The 16,909-nt window shown below is 47.9% G+C and overlaps 1 pseudogene; it reads left to right on the top strand.

Moving 5' to 3' along the window:
- The first annotated feature begins 2,147 nt into the window (after positions 1 to 2,147).
- LOC131277141 (seizure 6-like protein) overlaps positions 2,148 to 16,909 on the top strand; it is an 80,897-nt pseudogene continuing 66,135 nt past the window's right edge.

Raw genomic sequence — 16,909 nt, forward strand, 5'->3', positions numbered from 1 at the left:
TTGGGTAGAGACCCAAGTAGTGAGAGTGGGGGTGGACCCACATCCTGGGGAGGACTAATGCCATCAAATAGAGGGAACTGTATCTCTCGAGAGAAAGGGTGGCTCCAAGGGCATTAGGGCAGTTGAGCAAGTCAGGCCCTGAACACTGTTGCAAGTATCTCTGGACGTGGCTCCTCGGGAAATGGAGATTGGCTGTCACTGTGGGCCCCAAGGGGAGGGGAAAATGGATGTTGAATGGATGGAACCAAGGTAAATGTGGGGGCAAGAGAGGAGTTTCACGAGAGTACACAAGGATGGATATAAAACATGTAATATTACACCAAAAACATATAGGGGACAACAGACTAATAATGTAAACCATAATGTAAAACATAGGATAACTAAAAATTTAGAAAACTGTATATCCTAAAGTATGGACCACAATGTAAGCACAGATGTCACCTTGTTTGAAAAGTTATTGTCTCAGAGTCTGTACATCAGTTTAAGTAAATATGATATGAATAAGTTATAAGAATATCGCTGTAGAAGGGAAAAGGTTTTATGGTGGATGTGTGGGAGTACTGTATATTGTATGTATGAATTACTGTGATCTAAGGCTTTTGTGAAGAGAAGCTCAATAATTAGGAAAAAAGAAAAGAAAAAGGATGTAGAATTTTTCCAAATCAGTACGTATTCTAGATCTAACCTTTAAACTCATCGCTATATTCCATTTTACTAGTAAGGGAACCTGTCATTATATTGGGCTTCACTTTTCGGGAAGTTTTGGATCACAGAGTGGTTCAAAAATGGCAGCGGAGGAATACTGGTATGGGATGTTATTGACAGGCGATATATGGTTGACAGGGAGTTACACAGGGCATATGTCCAGGGTGCATGGTAATGTTTGGATATATTCATAGTGGAAACAATTAAAAACAACAGCTGGGGGGGTACTGGGTTCCTGGCCGGGGGTGCTCTGTCATGGTCCCTAGGGCAGCGGCGGTAGTCCCGCAGGTGCAACTGTAGGGACCAGGACAAAATGAGGGTCCAACAGTGAGCCCCTGATGTTAATGACTATGCTTGTGAGCCTATACACCTGAAATAGGAACGAGGCCTAGAGCAGCACTGTGCCTGGGACTTTACTCCTGACAGCCTTCGTGTTGCTTAAATATGGCCAGTCTCAAAGTCAAACTCAGCATGTAGATGAAATACATTTCCCCCAGCGTGGGACATGACACCTGGGGATAAGCCTCCCTGGTGCCGTGGGATCACTACCAAATACCAGTTGATGATACAACTGGAAGATGACCTTGAATTAAAGGTTCAATGTGGACCAGCAGAATATCCCTCTCTACATATAATAACAGGAGTTTAAAATGCTGTTTGACCTAAAGTAAGGGGGAAATGGAAAGGAGAAATGAGTTGATATGGCTATGAGTCTCTAAAAAAGAGTCTGGAGGTTGTCAGAAGGATTGCCTTATGCACACCTGAGCAGAGTCTCAGAGACAGATAAAGTAGATACAACCCGAGGTACTGGTTCTTTTGAGGGCTAAAGAAACCCACAGGTTCTATGGTCGTGGCAGATGGGGTTCAGTGCCATGTCAGTTGGCCCTTCTTTGGAGCTGGTGTTTCTGCGTGATGGAACTGGACTCAGATGGGATCTCTTTTCACAAGACTTTCATGCTATTTTACTGGAATTGTAGTTGGTGCTGGGGTTTAGGATATATCTAGGGGATTTGAATCTCTGGACTGACAATATGATAGCCAGGCCCTGAACCTCAACAGACTTCTACTCCTATACTCTGATTTATTGGACTTGCCCCACTCAGCTGACATGGAGTTGAAGAGTACCAGCCACCACACCATGGAGCCTACAGTGCCGACAACTGAAAGCAGGAGGATTGCATCCAGTATCCATGTGGAATCTAGGCCCCCCCTTGACATGGATGTGCAATGACACAACCAATCCAAGGTCCACAGAGAAAATGTGGCATTGGTGTGGGAAAAGTGGCCATGGTGGCTGCTGGGTGCTGGGGATGGGAGGAAGAGATGACATGTGGAGGCGTTTTCAGGACTTGGGGTTGTCCTTGGTGGTGCTTCGTGGACAGTTGCAGGACATTGTGGATCCCCCCAGGGCCCACTGTGTGGAACGTGGGAGAGTGTGGGCTATGGTGTGGACCATTGAACATGTGGTGCGGCGATGCCCGGTGATGTACTTACCAGGTGCGATGGATGTGTCGTGATGATGGGGGAGAGTGTTGCTGTGTGGGGAATGGTGGGGTCGGGGTGGTGGGGTTGAGTGGGACCTCATATTTTTTGAATGTAGTATTTTTAAAAAATGAATAAAAAAAAAGAAAGGGATTGGTTGGGATGGGGAATAGAATGGGATTGGGTAGGATGGAATGGGATAGAATGGGATGAAATGAGGTGGAAGGAAATGGGATGAGATGGGGTGAGGTAGAATAGGATGGAGTGGGTGGGATGACTGCGGTGGAATTGGATGAAGTGGAATGGCATGGATTGTAATGACTCAGGACTTTTGCTTCTTCTATGTGGGACCTAAATACCCCTTGGCGTTGACATAAAAGGTGGCAGGTGTGCACGTGGCATAAACATAGTCCCCCTAGAGAGCAGAGGAATAGTAGGGAAAAGCAGAAATTATGTCTTCCCCCAAGACTCAACATTTTCAACCATAATTCCCCAAAAATTGTCGCTTAGAATCTCCTATCCATAAAAGGTCATATCTGGAAGAGATATTAGAAACCACCTTGTCTAGTGCTTTTCAAATTATGTTCGAACCCCAGACCCACACCTTACTGGCTGTGTTGCTTTTGGTAAATGACTAAACTCTGAGCATTGGTTTCTTCATCTGTAAAATAGGTGTCATAATATCACCTACCTGCCAGGAGTGTTGAGAGGAGTAAATAAAATGACCCATGTAAGAGCATTTGCTACAGGGCCTGGCATATCAGAAGTACTGATCACCCGTAGCCACCGTTATTACCATCTTCTCCATCACCATCCTCACCACCATCCTCTCCATCCTCTCCATGATGACTGTCATGATCATTATGATCATCAAAGTTCACTCAGGTAGGGGGGAAAATTGGGGTGCAGTTCTCAGCTTCTGGTCCAGACTCCCAATTACATCCACGTGGTTCTGATTTTGACCAATTATGTGTGTCATTCCTCTTGAGGTTTTATGTGAAGAAACGATTCCGTTGAACAGATGGTAAAATCGAGTCCCAGAGATGAGAACAGACATTTCCACAAGGCCACAGGGGCTTCCTGACCGTCCCAACCCAGAGCTTTCTCCTTGGCACCACAGGTCGCGGTTTGCCCATCTGTAAAGAGAGGGTGCTGGACCAGATCCCCCTCCTCTAGGAGGCCTTTGGGGTATGCCTTGGTGGAAGCCGGTTTCCCTGCATTTCTCTGCAGCCCCGTCCATGGAAAGAAGACCTGGTTCTCTGTGACTCTTTGCACACATCCAGCACTCTCCTTCATCCCCAGGGTTTCTGCCCCAAGGGGTCTCCAGGGGTCTTTTAGAGCAGATCCTCGCTTTATTCATGGTAGCTGACACAGAAGCAGTCAGGCCAGGCTTCACAGCCAGCTGCAGGAGCGACACAGAGCAAAGGGAGCCCTTTCCTTCATCTCGTTGGGGTATGGGTAAAAGGGTCAGATGGCCCTGGGATCAGATACCGACTTTGCCCCTTAGCCACTATGGAACCTATCTTGGCCTAGGTTTTCTCATCCTTAAAAGGAGAGCAGCAATACCTGCTACTCAGAAAAACAAAACTAAACGTCTTAATGCCCTCTGGCAAGGCATAAGGAGAATCTGTTATGACCACAGCAACAAAGATGCTATTATCCCCATTACATTTGAAGAGAAAATGGCTCTCATTGCAAATAAAATAAATTGAGCACTGCAGCTGTAAAACAGCCTTAAACATCTTCAAAAGTGATCGTACATATAACCCTCCCATCCTCGGCCTCGCTTTTGGTTTCTCTGAATTTGAGTGGGCAGAGAGCGCCATCCTCGCTGTACAAAGGAGGAAACCGGGACTTAGAGAATTGGCATTTGCTCCAAGTCAGAAAGGAGCATGTTGGCACAGCCTGAGCTCGAACGCTGGTCTCCTGGTTTCCTGCATCTTCTCCATCTGGGAGCACATCTTTGAAAGCGGGCTGGGGTGCCGGCCTGCTATTGTCCTTGTCTGTGAATCTGAGCAAAGAGCAGGTCTGAATGAAGGAAATGAATTCAGTCCTGATGTCTCTTAAACTGGCTTGCTCTTCCCCACGCATTCTCTTGGCCTCTGTGAGTACCTATGTGATCCAGTCTAGAGAGATTTCCTTTCCAGGCTTTCCTCTCCTGGGCTGCCGGAGTCCATCCTCAAAGACTCAGTGATTTCCATGGACACAAATCACGGTTTTCCTCTCTCCCCCTCACTACCAGCAAGAAATCACACAGTCACACCTCAGCTATGAATGGAGGTGGGGTGGGGAGGGAGGTGGGCAGGGAGAGGAGTGCTTAAAAGCTAATCAGCTGGCACTGATGTCAGCCACACTTAATCAGATGGTTAAAGCTACAAGGGCAGGTTGCCAGCCCCCACCCCGTCCCAACAGCTATTTGGGCTCTTTCATGGAGAAGCTGGATACACCACCCAACCTCCACACCACTGAGAGCCTTCAAAGCTTTCTGAACTCAACATGAATGACAAAGGAGGCCCGTCCATGGGGGAGAAGCGGCTCACAGAGGACAAGGATCAGAGACTTACTCTTGTAGCTGAAACACTGAGAGGGTCTTTTCTTGCTTGAACAAGCTCATACATTCAACACTTGCCCAGAGTCCAAGGCGGTCCCCTGGGCTCTGCAGTGGCCTCAGAGGGGGTCTGGGTGGGCCCTTGGGTGGACTGCTTAGACGACAGACGCATGCATTGTGCCAAAAGTTCCCCTCCATCGACGTGACGGTGACGGGTTGCACGGTGCCAGAAAACTGAAGAGACATACTGGGAAATTCACCAACTAGCTTCTGTTTGGAAAAAAAGCATGTGATTGAGGTGGCTGAGCTGCCTTCTGGCTCTCTGCCTGGACCTTGCTGAAGTGGTATTTTGTCTTTAGAACAAGTAGGTTTGCATCTTCACCTTGGGCATCTCTCCATCCGAAGCCTGTTTACTAGGATTACGCTTTACCAAGGATTGACCTTTATGATGGCTAGGCGTGCAAACCACCTGAGATTCTGTAATCCCTTATTTAAAGATTTGGTGTCTTCTGATAGGCTGAGGCTTGCTCTCTCTGAGTAGCTACGTTCCTAGTTCCTAATCCTTTAAATAGACATGCATTAGGGGACTACGATGTTTCAGGCCCATGACCATGGAATGAGTTCTGGGGAGACAGTGAAGAAGAGGGCACGAAGGACCCCTGCCCTCAGGAAACTTACTTTTAGGAGGAATGACAGGGAAGTAAGCAGACAATTACAAGGCAGCGTGATGAGTGCCGCGCCTTACCTCCTCGTGACATTAGGAGTTAGGGGAAGAGAAGTGTGATCCAGGAGGAGGTAAGAGCAGCTATGAACTGTCGGAGAGATCAGAGGGGAGGGAAAGAGTTTGAGGTTGATTGCTTGAGTGAGCTTAGGAGGCCTGAAAGGACTGGGGTGTGATGTGGCCGAGAGCAAGAAGTGAGGATGGGAGAGATTGCTGGGACAGATCCCCGGGGCACTTTGAGGAACAGTCAGGGAACTTTACCCAGAGGGCACCACTGGCCGCTGAAGGAGAGTGGTCTAGATGGATTCCTCTGGCTGTCATGGGGGGAGTGGCTGAGGGGCAAGAGTGGGAGCAGGGAGGCCACTGAAAAGGCTGCTGGAGGTCAGATAAGGACGGTCAGCAGGGGGTTAGGGAGTGAAGACTAGGAACAAGCGGCTATCCCAAAATGTCTTTTGAAGATAACACGGGCCCGCTTTGCTTCTCTCTTGGTAGGACCAGCCCCTTTGGTGTATTGTAAAAATGAAAAGTCCAGCTCCCTGTATGGTGCTGAACAGAACCTGGTCCCTCAACTGCCCCAGGGGACTGGCCCACCTTGACAGTCCCCATCTGGTCTATGACCGCACGATGGCACCACCAATAATCACCTTCAGCAGTTCTGTTCAGAGCCCTGGACACCTGAGCCTGGTGGAGTCGAACTCTTGGTTGAGGCTGATCTGTATTGAGGGGATTTTCCCATGTGTCTTGACATGGAGAGCAACTGCCTGTAGAGAGCTTTCCTGGGGGCCACGTTCTCCTCGGTGATGGCCACTCCAGAGAGTAGAGGAAGGCTAGCAGTCTTGGCTCACGATGTCGGGGTCTAATCACAGAGAGCCAGTCAATGTTCCCAGCCTTCTCGTCTCCCCTTTCCTGACACTCGTTTCGCTGCCACTGAGGTCCTGGCAGTGGAGGGAAATGGCAGTATATAAATTGGGAGAAAAGGAAGGAAACTAGAACAACTGTCCCACGAGAAGGTGGGGAACAAGGCTGCCAAAGCTTTCCTAATGACGAGGCTCGGGCACGTCGCCTTGTGTAAGTGAGGCCAACCCCATGCTCCCCAGCACCCACGCACATACACAGAATTCTGAGATTTCTGGATTAGAGAGAACCCTCCTCGGCTTCTAGGACCTTGCTGAACACCCCACTGCACCCTGTGTCTTCTCCCTTGACAGTGGTTGGGTGTCTGACGCTCTGGGAAGTCTAGACGACCACTAGCCTCCCCTCGCCTGCCCTCCTCCCATCCACCCCATCTTTCCTTCTCTTCTTGCTCTTCTGACTTCCTTCCTGGATGGATTCAACAAATATTTACTGGATTTCTTCTACGTGGAAGACCCTGTGGTAGGTGGTGGGGGATGGAAGGGGAGACAACATAAAGGAAGTTTACATGCTTTTGCTTTTTCACTTTCTCCCCGGCACTCAGGGAACTTAACTTTAGGAGAGAATGAAGGGCAGAGCACAACACAGCAGGCGGGACAAGAGCAGAGGGGATCCTGGGGTTCCTACACGGTGCCTGTTTGTCACAGTCACTCTACCGTGGGGCCAGGAGAGGCGATGAGTATGGAGGTGAATCATCTCATGGAGACAGACAATGAACAAGAAAGCAAGTCATCAAGATGAATTCAGATTGCAATAAGCACTGTGAAGGAAATTCAACCGGGGAATGTGCAGTGAGCTAGATAGTGCTAAGGGGCATCTTGGGAAGGTGAGATGAGATCTGAATGACCAGGCAGAGCCCAGTCTAGCAAAGATGTAAAAGAAGCGGGGACCGCATGTGCAAGGGCGCTGGGGTGCAGAATGAATCTGGAGGGTTAAGGAACAGAGAAAACCTGTGTGTGGCTTTATTGTAGTAAAGGAGAGGGCGGTCCCAGGCTGGAATGCGAAAGGCTTTGTAGGCCATGGAAAGGAATTTTGATGTTATTCTCGATGTGATGGGAAGCCACTGCTGGGTTTCAAGCTAAGAGGCCCTATGATCTTATTTCTAACTTAAAAGAAGTCCCACTCCTGATGATTTTTCCCCCAAATTAAAATAGAGTGTTTGATTATTTGAGCATTTCCTGGAGCACTCTGGTACAAATCTTAACTGGAGATGCTTTTCAGAGATGAGGTGGAAAATCTGCCGTGTCTGATGGTCGACGTGCATCTGAATATTCCCATCTGTCTTACTGAAAGTGGAGGACCACGAGGTCACTTGATTTAACCACACAGCCAGTACTCCCCGGAACAGCGTGGTTTGCTAGGTGAAGCCACGTTACCTGGGCTTTGCATAACTATAGTAAACAAGACGGTGATGGAGATGTCTTAGAAGGGGCTCTGGAGACTCTGAGCACTACTTAGTCAGCAGGGGGGGGGGCGGTTATGGTCTCCATCCACCTCACCAACCCTCATCTCTGATTTTTGCTTTTAGGTACCAAGGCAGGGGATTGAACCCAGGACCTTGTATATGTTGTACATGGGAAGCCGGAGCTCAACCACTGAGCCACATCGGCTCCCCTGAGTCGGTTTTTCTGTTTGTTCACTTGTTGTTTGCTGTTTGGTTTTAGGAGGCACCAGGGATGCAACCTGGGACCTCCCATGTGGGAAGAAGCGCTCAAGCACCTGACGCTCATCCACTCCCCTCATCTATGATTTTGGGCAACGGGAAAACAGACTCAAGAAGCCACATGGGATAACCTTTAGTACTGGTCAGGCTGGGCTGCAGACCACAGCTGGGACCTGAGCACCAAGTGGACTTTTCCACAGTGTCCTCTTCAAGTGATTCAACTTGGGTACCCAGATATAAGTAGAGAGAGAGAAAGTGCTACCCTGTCACTTTCCAGAGCAGTAGCCCGGCCTTGGAAACAGGACTTACTGGATGGGCACCAGCGAGGCCTTGACACCTTCAGCCAGATAATCCCTCCTCCCCCCCAGGTGAGCAAGGGACAGACGGAAAGAAGGAGCAGAGGTGTCTGTTTCCTGGACACTGCCAGATGAGGAAGGTAGAATTTCCTGCCTCCCATGGGAATGTGAGAACAATTAGACAGCCAGATAAAGGCTACCTCTTCTGGGGTTTGTTCTTGCCCTGCTCTGAAATTGTGGTGATGAAACTAAGGGAGGCTATTATTTTTATTTTAATTGTGACTATAATAATTGCATGCAGGAAGCAGATGTGGCTCAGGCAATTAGGCTGCCGCCTAACACATGAGAGGTCCATGGTTCACTTCCTGGTCCCTCCTAAAGAAGACCACAAGCTGGCACAATGGACAGGCGTGGTAAGATGAGAAAACAAGGTGAGGCAACAAGAGACACAATAAGGAAAACAAAATGCGTGACAAAACAAAAGCAGGAGGCAGAGGTTACCAGTGTCTCCTAAAGAGAAGGCGAGCAGGATGATGAGCTGGCGCGACAATGTGATGCAAAAAGAGGCAAAGAGGAAAACTATAATGAGAGACACAGCAAAGCAGGGAATGGAGGTGGCTTAAGCAATTAGTCACCTCCCTCCCATATCCGAGGTCCCTTTTCGGTTCCTGGTGACTCCTAATGAAACAAAGACGATGAACAGACAAGTACAAAGAATGAGGGGGTAGGGAGAAATAAATAAGTAAGTCTTTAAAAAATAGCATGCATATGGCACAATAATCAAACCATATAAAAGGATACATGACGAAAAGCGAGGCTCTTCCCCAACCCCAAACCTCGGTCCTGCTCTGCTGGGGCAACCCCATTACTGTGTTCCAATGCACCCCTGTACACACGTTGAGAGCTAGTAGACAAACTCTACTCAGTCTTGATATTTTTCACTTGATACTGAATCGTGTTGGCACATAACTGTCATTTTAAAATTTTAATTTGTTGTATACTTCCTCTTTCTTTCTTACGGTTGCCCAGCATTGCAGAATGAATTTTCCAAAATTGATTCATATTATTGACAGCTACTTGGTTTGTCTCTAGCACTTACTGCATGGCTTAACCTTGCATGTTTTCGTTTTGTAAATGTGCAAATATCTCTGCAAGGCAAATTGCCAGAAATGGACTGGCTGAGACAAAGGAAAGATATGCCTGTGATTTTGAAATTTAGTGCCATGTTATTCTTCATGTAATTCACCAGTGGCCTCATCTCATGCCTTTGAACACTGAGTGTGTTTCATTGTGCATTTCTAAAGTCATTGAACTGTGTCCTATGGATAGACGTGTAAGGTGCCTCTGGATTTTCATGTCTACAAATAATACTTTGTGTTTTGACTATTATGTACATTTCTAGTGGATACCAATGACCAGATATGGGCCATGACTCAGCACCTGATTTTTCTAGAAAAGTATTGCTGTATAAATGGGCCCCTTTTGCTCTTGGGCTTTTTTTTTTTTTTAAGTATATAATTTTATTGTCTTTATTTTTTAATATTACATTCAAGAAATATGAGGTTCCCATATACCCACCACCCCCCTCACCCCACTCCTCCCCCCATCACAACAACCTCCTCCATCATCATGAGACATGCATCGCACTTGGTGAATACATCTCTGAGCACCGCTGCACCTCATGGTCATTGGTCCACATCATAGCCCACACTCTCCCACAGTCCACCCAGTGGGCCATGGGGGGACATACATTGTCTGGTAACTGTCCCTGCAGCACCACCAAGGACAACTCCAACCCCCGAAAATGCTCTTGGGCTTTTATATCCACACTATTCCTCATTGGCCTGGTTTGTTCCATAACTCTGGCTGATGCAGGGTGGGCCTGCAAAGCATCCTCATAGGCCCTGGCTCCAGGCTGCTCTTGAGAAAACAATGTGGTGAGGCAGGTGACAGGTCAGTTCCTACTGTGGGTACAGCTTCAGGTAGGAAGAAGTGACTGGAGAGAAGGTAGAGAGCATCTCAGAATCACCTACGAGCTTTTCAGAAACGCGCTGTGCCTGAGTCTGACTGCCCCAGATCCAATATAGATGGTCTAGTCAAAAGTCATCAGAAGTGGGCAATGCTGGGGCCAGCAGCCCTCCCATATAAAGTTGCTGAGGAGAGAAAGAGATTTGGATTGTTGTGGAGGGTGATTTTACAGTGTCATTCGTATTTCAAATATTAATAGGTAAATCTTTTGGCCAAGCAATGCAACTTCTAGGATACTCTCGCAAAGAATAAATCTTACATTCAATGATAGCTAACATGAAAAGATACCCATGATTTCCATGACAGATGTTAAATAAAAATTTGGTGGTAGAACACTAAGTAAGTGGAATACTACGCAGCAGTGAAAAATGAATTCATCAGAGTTACACTTATCAGGATGCATTAATCCCACAAAGTGTTAAGCAAGAAAAATAAGGCAAGTGGCAGGAGGATTCCTACGGGATGAGAGCATTTATATAAATATTTTTAAAAGATTTACTTTTTTCTATCTATTTCTCAGCCCCTCCCCCTGTTTCCCCCATTTCCCCCATTGTCTGCTGTCTGTGTCCATTTGCTGTAGGTTCTTCTGTTTCTACTTGTATTCTCATGCAAGGCAGCTCCAGGAACCCATCTTGGGACTTTCTGGAGTGGGAGAGAGGGATTACTGTTTTGAGCCACCTCAGCTCCCCTGTTCTGGTACATCCTCTTTTCTCTCCTCTCCTCTTCCATCTTCTTATTTTCTGTCTCTCATTGCATCATCTTACTGGGCCAGCTCTTCGCATAGGCCAGCGCTCCCGTGTGAGGCAGCATTCCCACACAGGGCGGCTTTCCTGTGCAGGCCCACATTCCCGCATGGGCCTGCCCTCCACATGGGCCAGCTTGCCCTCTCCAGGAGGCCCTGGGCATAGAACCCTACACCTCCCATATGGTAGGCCAGAGCCCAATTGCCTGAGCCACATCCATTTCCCTATATAATGTTTTAAAACATGCCACCCAATATCATATATTGTTCAGGTGTAGAGACACGTGCAATAAGCAAATGCATGAGGAGAGCAAACACCAAATTCAGGACACTAGGTAGGTCCACCGGTAGGGGAAGCACCCACATTGCATTGGTTATATTCCTTTTCTTAGGCTGGAGTTATGGGTGTTTGTTGTCTTAGTCTTTAGGTTTTTGAATGATGGAAATAAGTCAAAATAAATGTCTTAGTAGGTGTGAGAACAATATGTATAATGGGATGTTTTGGTCAACATTCAGATAGACGGAAAATAACCATGACTCTCACGACAGCTGACGGGATGCAGGTGGTGTGTTGTACAGGCGTTATTTCATTTTACTAATGGCCCTAAGAGAAAAGGGCTGGTATCGGCCACCTTATAGGTGAGAAGAGTGAGGACGAGGGAGGGACAGGGGCCGTGCCACATCTCACCAGGGGTGAACACGAGCAGTTCTCACTCCCAATTGCACACTCCTCAGCGCTGCTGCCCTTTCTTCTCTGAAATTAAACAATATGCTGTTAACAGGGATTCCCTTTAGAGGGCAGGGTTGTTGAGCCGGGCAGGGGAGATGGGGCTGCACTCAGACTTCCGATTTCCTACCTTTTGTAGATATTCTCACATTTTCCGAATAAGCCATCTTATAGCGGAAAAGAACATCTGGGGGTGTGAGAAAGAGCACAAGGAAACTGTGACCGAAAGTGTCCAGCTCTATCCCTGTTTGCGCTATAAAGTGGGAAAATCAAAATGTCAACCTCACGGTGCGGCTGGACGCTTCCATGGGGCTGAGGTTGGAAATGCACTTTGTAAAGCGTCCATCTCTATCTCATCAGAGCGGTCAGCGTGGGCTGCAGCTGAGGGAGCAGATTCCAGAGCCCCCGCCCCCAAGCCCATCCCCGCCCTTCGCCTTCTGACCTAGAAAGCCTTCTCCAAGTTCAGGTGGCATCAGCACCGGGAGTGCATCCCACAGTCCTCACCTCCCCAGGATTGGCGCCAGTGAGCCGCGTCCTCTCTGGCTGAAAGGAATGGGTTGTGTCAATCAGTCATTCTCCATCCCAGGAGGACCTTGGAGGGCCAGCACCTGACGCCTGGCCCCGTGACTGGCACGTGGTAGGACCTGGATGACTGAAGGAATGAACGAAGCATCCATCAAACATGAGTGGTAGGAGGAGACTCAGACAGCGCCCAATCCAGTTTCCTTACCTACAAAATGGGGATTGATCTTGAAGTTTCTCTCCAACCCTAAAATTCATCGATGAAGGAAACAAAGCTGATCAGAGTTTGGGGAACGAAAGGGGTAGAACTGCTCAGATCTAGAGGCAGTGCCAGCTTGCCTCTGTTTTCTTGACTGGGGTTCACCCAGGAGTTCTCAACTGGGGGGCGATTTGGCCCGCAGGGGACATTTGGCCATGTCTGGAGACCTTTATGATGGCCACAACTGGGGGAGGCAGAGTGCTACTAGCATCTAATGAGCGGAGGCCAGGGATGCTGCACCACATCTTACAGGGCAAAAAGAATTAGCCAGCCCAGTGGAGAAGGCAGAGGAGAATTAAGTGGCATTCTCCAGGTCGTCCAAAAACTACTCCCTTCGTGCCTCCGGCTTTATTTCTGGTGTGGTCTGTTTGTTCGGTGTGGTTTCTCAAGCCTCTCCTAGCCTTATTCTGTAACTGCACTAAGTAGCTGTGTGATCCTGGGCAGCCCATTGCACCTCTCTGCACCTGCGCAGTTGGTCAGCACGATCTAGGGGAGCCTTTTGAGCTTTAAGATACAATCTCTACTTTGTGATTTTGTCCCCGTTGGAGCCAGATTAACCAGGGCAGGCTGGGCAAGTCCTCACTGTGGATCCTCAGAGTACAAGAAATCCCTGTATCATGGATGTATAAGAAGGATTGGAAGAGAGGAATGTATTTTAGGACCTTTACCAAAAATATCTCAGCTTATTCACCTGCCAACCTACCTCTTAAAGGTACTCATTGTGTGAATCTTGCTATGAGGGAGGAATTCTCATTGTCCCTACCAGTTCCAATGAGGTAAATGTCAGCAAAGGAAACTTCCTTAATTACAAATGTGTGTGCCTTCCAAAGGCCTCCACTGCCACATGCCAAAGCCAGCATTTAACCCACATCTTTTATTTGAAAGATTTATTTTCTTTCCTTTCCTTTCTTTCTCTTTCTCTCTCTTCTCTTCCTCTTCCTCCCTTCCTTCCTCTCTCTATTTCTTTCTTTCTTTCTTCCCTCATCCACATCCAGATGGTTCTCTCATCTGTCTGCTCACTGTTTACTCAGCTTCTTCAGGACGTACCAGGAACCTAAACCCAGGACATCCCCTGTGGGAAGCGAGTGCCCAAATGCCCGAGCCCCATTCTGACATGGGGAGCTGCAGTGTCTGCTGGCTTGTGGCCTCTGCTTGTTTAGGCATCTCTTTGTTGTGGGCGTGTGGTGTCTAGCTTGTTGCGGTGAGTGCAAGCATCTGCTCATCTTCTTTAGGAGGTACCGGGATCCAAACCTACGATCTCCCATGTGGTAGGCCGGTGCCCAACAGGTTGAGTCACATCTGTTTTTGTAAGTAATTTTTCCCATTCAATAAAGTATTAAATGCTTACTATTCACATTTTGAAGAAAATTTAAAGGAAGAAAATGCCAACCTCACCAGTTCCACCAACCAGAGGCTATCGGGATCGCTGTTTTGATGTCATGCCTTCAAACAAAAGAAACAATTCTCCATTGCTATCTATTTTACCTGGCTGTTCTAGTCATTTTCATGCACGGTCTAGAATTTTATGTCTTGTTCTTTACACTGAACATAACAGCAGAAGCATCCCCCAGCCTTGTTCCTCCACTCACATCCCTGTGTGTCTGCAGGACGAGAGGCTATCGCTTAGAATTCCAGGTCTTTTCCAGCCATCCCTCTGCTGCTGGCTCTTTAAACACCTTCTGCTTCAGAACGTGTGCTTTTTCCACTTTAATGGGATGTTTTCCAATCTAATCTCCCCCTCAAAGTTAGAAAAAGAGAGAGATGATCTCCCTGTATGGTAGGACAAAGGCTCAGCTGCCTTTTACGTTGCTCAGCTCTCCCTAGACCAGGGGCTCTTCACCTTTTTTGTTCCACAGGCCCCTTTGCCAGGCAGGGAAAACCAGGGACCCCCTAGAAGTCCACACTACATGGTGTGTTACTGAATATATGTCTCACACCAGCATCAACACGACCCCACAAGAAGAATGGTTTCGAATTTCCATTCAAGGACACGGGGCACTGTCCTTGGGAGAACAGCAACATCAGCATGTGTTTAATGAAACCTCCTGCTCTTCTGTTTGGTCCTGTACTTGGCTGTCAGTGGGTGTCTGCCTTCCTAATTCTTGGAGCCATGTCTTACAGCAATGATTTCCTCCTGCTTAATATCACTCAGAGAAGACAGTGGGCGCTCAACATGTAATGCACTGATGGATTGAGTGACAGCATTTGAGTGGGGCGCCCAATACACATGGTAAAGGAAGTGAGTGTGCACGAAACGTAAGCCTGCAATTGAGAAGCTGTTCCGTGCTCTGAGAAAGAGTTCATTGAATGCAGTGGTCCTAGGGGACCCAGGAAAGACAGCCTATTAGAGCAGGTTAACAAGCTGCCGCTGTCTTCATTTCCTAGGGCTGCTTTAGCCAAGTCCCACAAACTAGGTGGCTCTCAACACCAGAAGTCGATTTTCCTGTTTTTCTGGAGGCCAGAGTTCCAGAAGGAAGGCAGGAAGGCCCCGCCCCCTTGAGGTCCACCAGGAAGCGCCTGGCCCTGCCTCCCTCCTGGCTCCAGCGGGGCTGGCCTTGGCCTTCCCTGACTGGCGACAGCCTCGCTGCCATCGCCGCCTCCACCTCCACATGGCCGTCCCCTCTCATGTCCTTCTGTCTCTCACTCTTCGTAGAAGGACACCAGTCCTAATGCATTAATGACTTCATTTTAACTTGCCTATTTCCACCTGTCATGGCCCTTGCTCCAAAAATGTTACATTCTGCAGACCCAGGAATTAAGACATCAACATATCTTTGGGGGAAACATGATTCAACCCATAGCCCTGGATCCCTGCGGCCCTGGAATCCTTGACCAAGCCCCAGTGGGACTTGGCTTTGAGCAGCTTTCCTCTGGCCACCATCTCCTCTACCCGACCAGACTTTGCAGACCACAGAAACACACGCAGCTCCCCTAAACATGGCCACAAATTTGGAGCCATCAAGTCCCAGGGTGTGCAGGTATGCTCCCTAAGGGGCAGGTGGGGAGATGGATTTACAAAAACTCAGTGCTCTTGGCAGCCAGGATTTTCATGGGAAAAGACTGAATCTTGGCCCAGCTGGGTTTATGCATCTGCTATGGTTAGGGTCCCCAGTGGGACAGGACCAGTGGCCGTGAGAGGAATCCTTTTTCTTGTGTTGCCTTCTGCTCTTGTTGGCTGTGTCCAGGACTTGGTGGGCTGTGGTCAACCAGGAGAGGTCACAGGCCTCGGGAAGATTGACAGCCTCCTGCAAAAAGAAACACCGTTTCCCATCACCTGCAATTACAGGCACCTAGAAGGCAACATTTATGAGGATAATGTGGAATGAAAGGCAAACTAGATCACAGCTTCCAGGGTTTCTCTTATAATCCTGATAATAGGAACCACTTGTGCAGCTTTTGAAACTGCAGCTTTCCAACCCCACCCCTGGTGATTCAGATTCAGTGGGACAGTAAGAAGGACTAATAATTTGTATTTTAACAAGGAACATGGGGGCAATTTCTTATAAAGGAGCTTTAAAAAACCCTCAAGGGAGGCAGATGTGCCTCAGGTGAGTGGGCGCCCATCCAGCATATGGGAGACCCCAGGTTTGATTCCCAGGGCCTCCTGGTGAATTCAAGCTGGCCAGCGCCGCCTCAGAGAGCTGATGTTAAATAGTGCAAAACAGCAAGGGAAGGAGAGAGAATAAATTTTTTAAAATCATAAAAAATCCACTCAAACCCACTCACCTGAAAATGCAAAAATGAGAATTTAGAAAGAAGGAGGTGGGGAGGGAGGAGAGGCTGTTCAACCTGAGGAAGGAGATGTCAAGTGATAACAAAACGGCCTATTGTTAAAAGATTAATACCATGGTCTTTGGGGTCAGAAAAGTTCGGCTTGAGACCTGGTTTTGCTGCATGATTTTAATATCCCTAAGCCTCAGTTTCCCCATCTGTAACAGTGGAATAATAATTCCTACCTAATAAGGTTGAGTAAGAAATAAATGAGGTAACGCAAAGAGTTCAGTGTATGCTTTGCACTTATTTTGCACTCAATAAAGCAAGAAAATGTACATTACAAATATCACTTGTATTACGGTCAAGGGGCATAGACAAGCCTTCAGTCATTTGTAATATGCTTGTTACCGTCCTCGTAGGTATAAAGATGACATAACGTGTTTTCCAAATCGCTCTCTCTCGCTTGTCCCTTGTCATAATCAAGGGGATGTGTTTGTGAAGGGGTTGGCTGGGACCAAGGCAGGCTAAAGGACCCAACAGACTCACAGACCGGGGTCTGCCCTGAGACTGTCAACTTGGTTCTTAACAAA

This window comes from Dasypus novemcinctus, chromosome X, assembly GCF_030445035.2.
Source record: "Dasypus novemcinctus isolate mDasNov1 chromosome X, mDasNov1.1.hap2, whole genome shotgun sequence".
Taxonomy (NCBI): domain Eukaryota; kingdom Metazoa; phylum Chordata; class Mammalia; order Cingulata; family Dasypodidae; genus Dasypus; species Dasypus novemcinctus.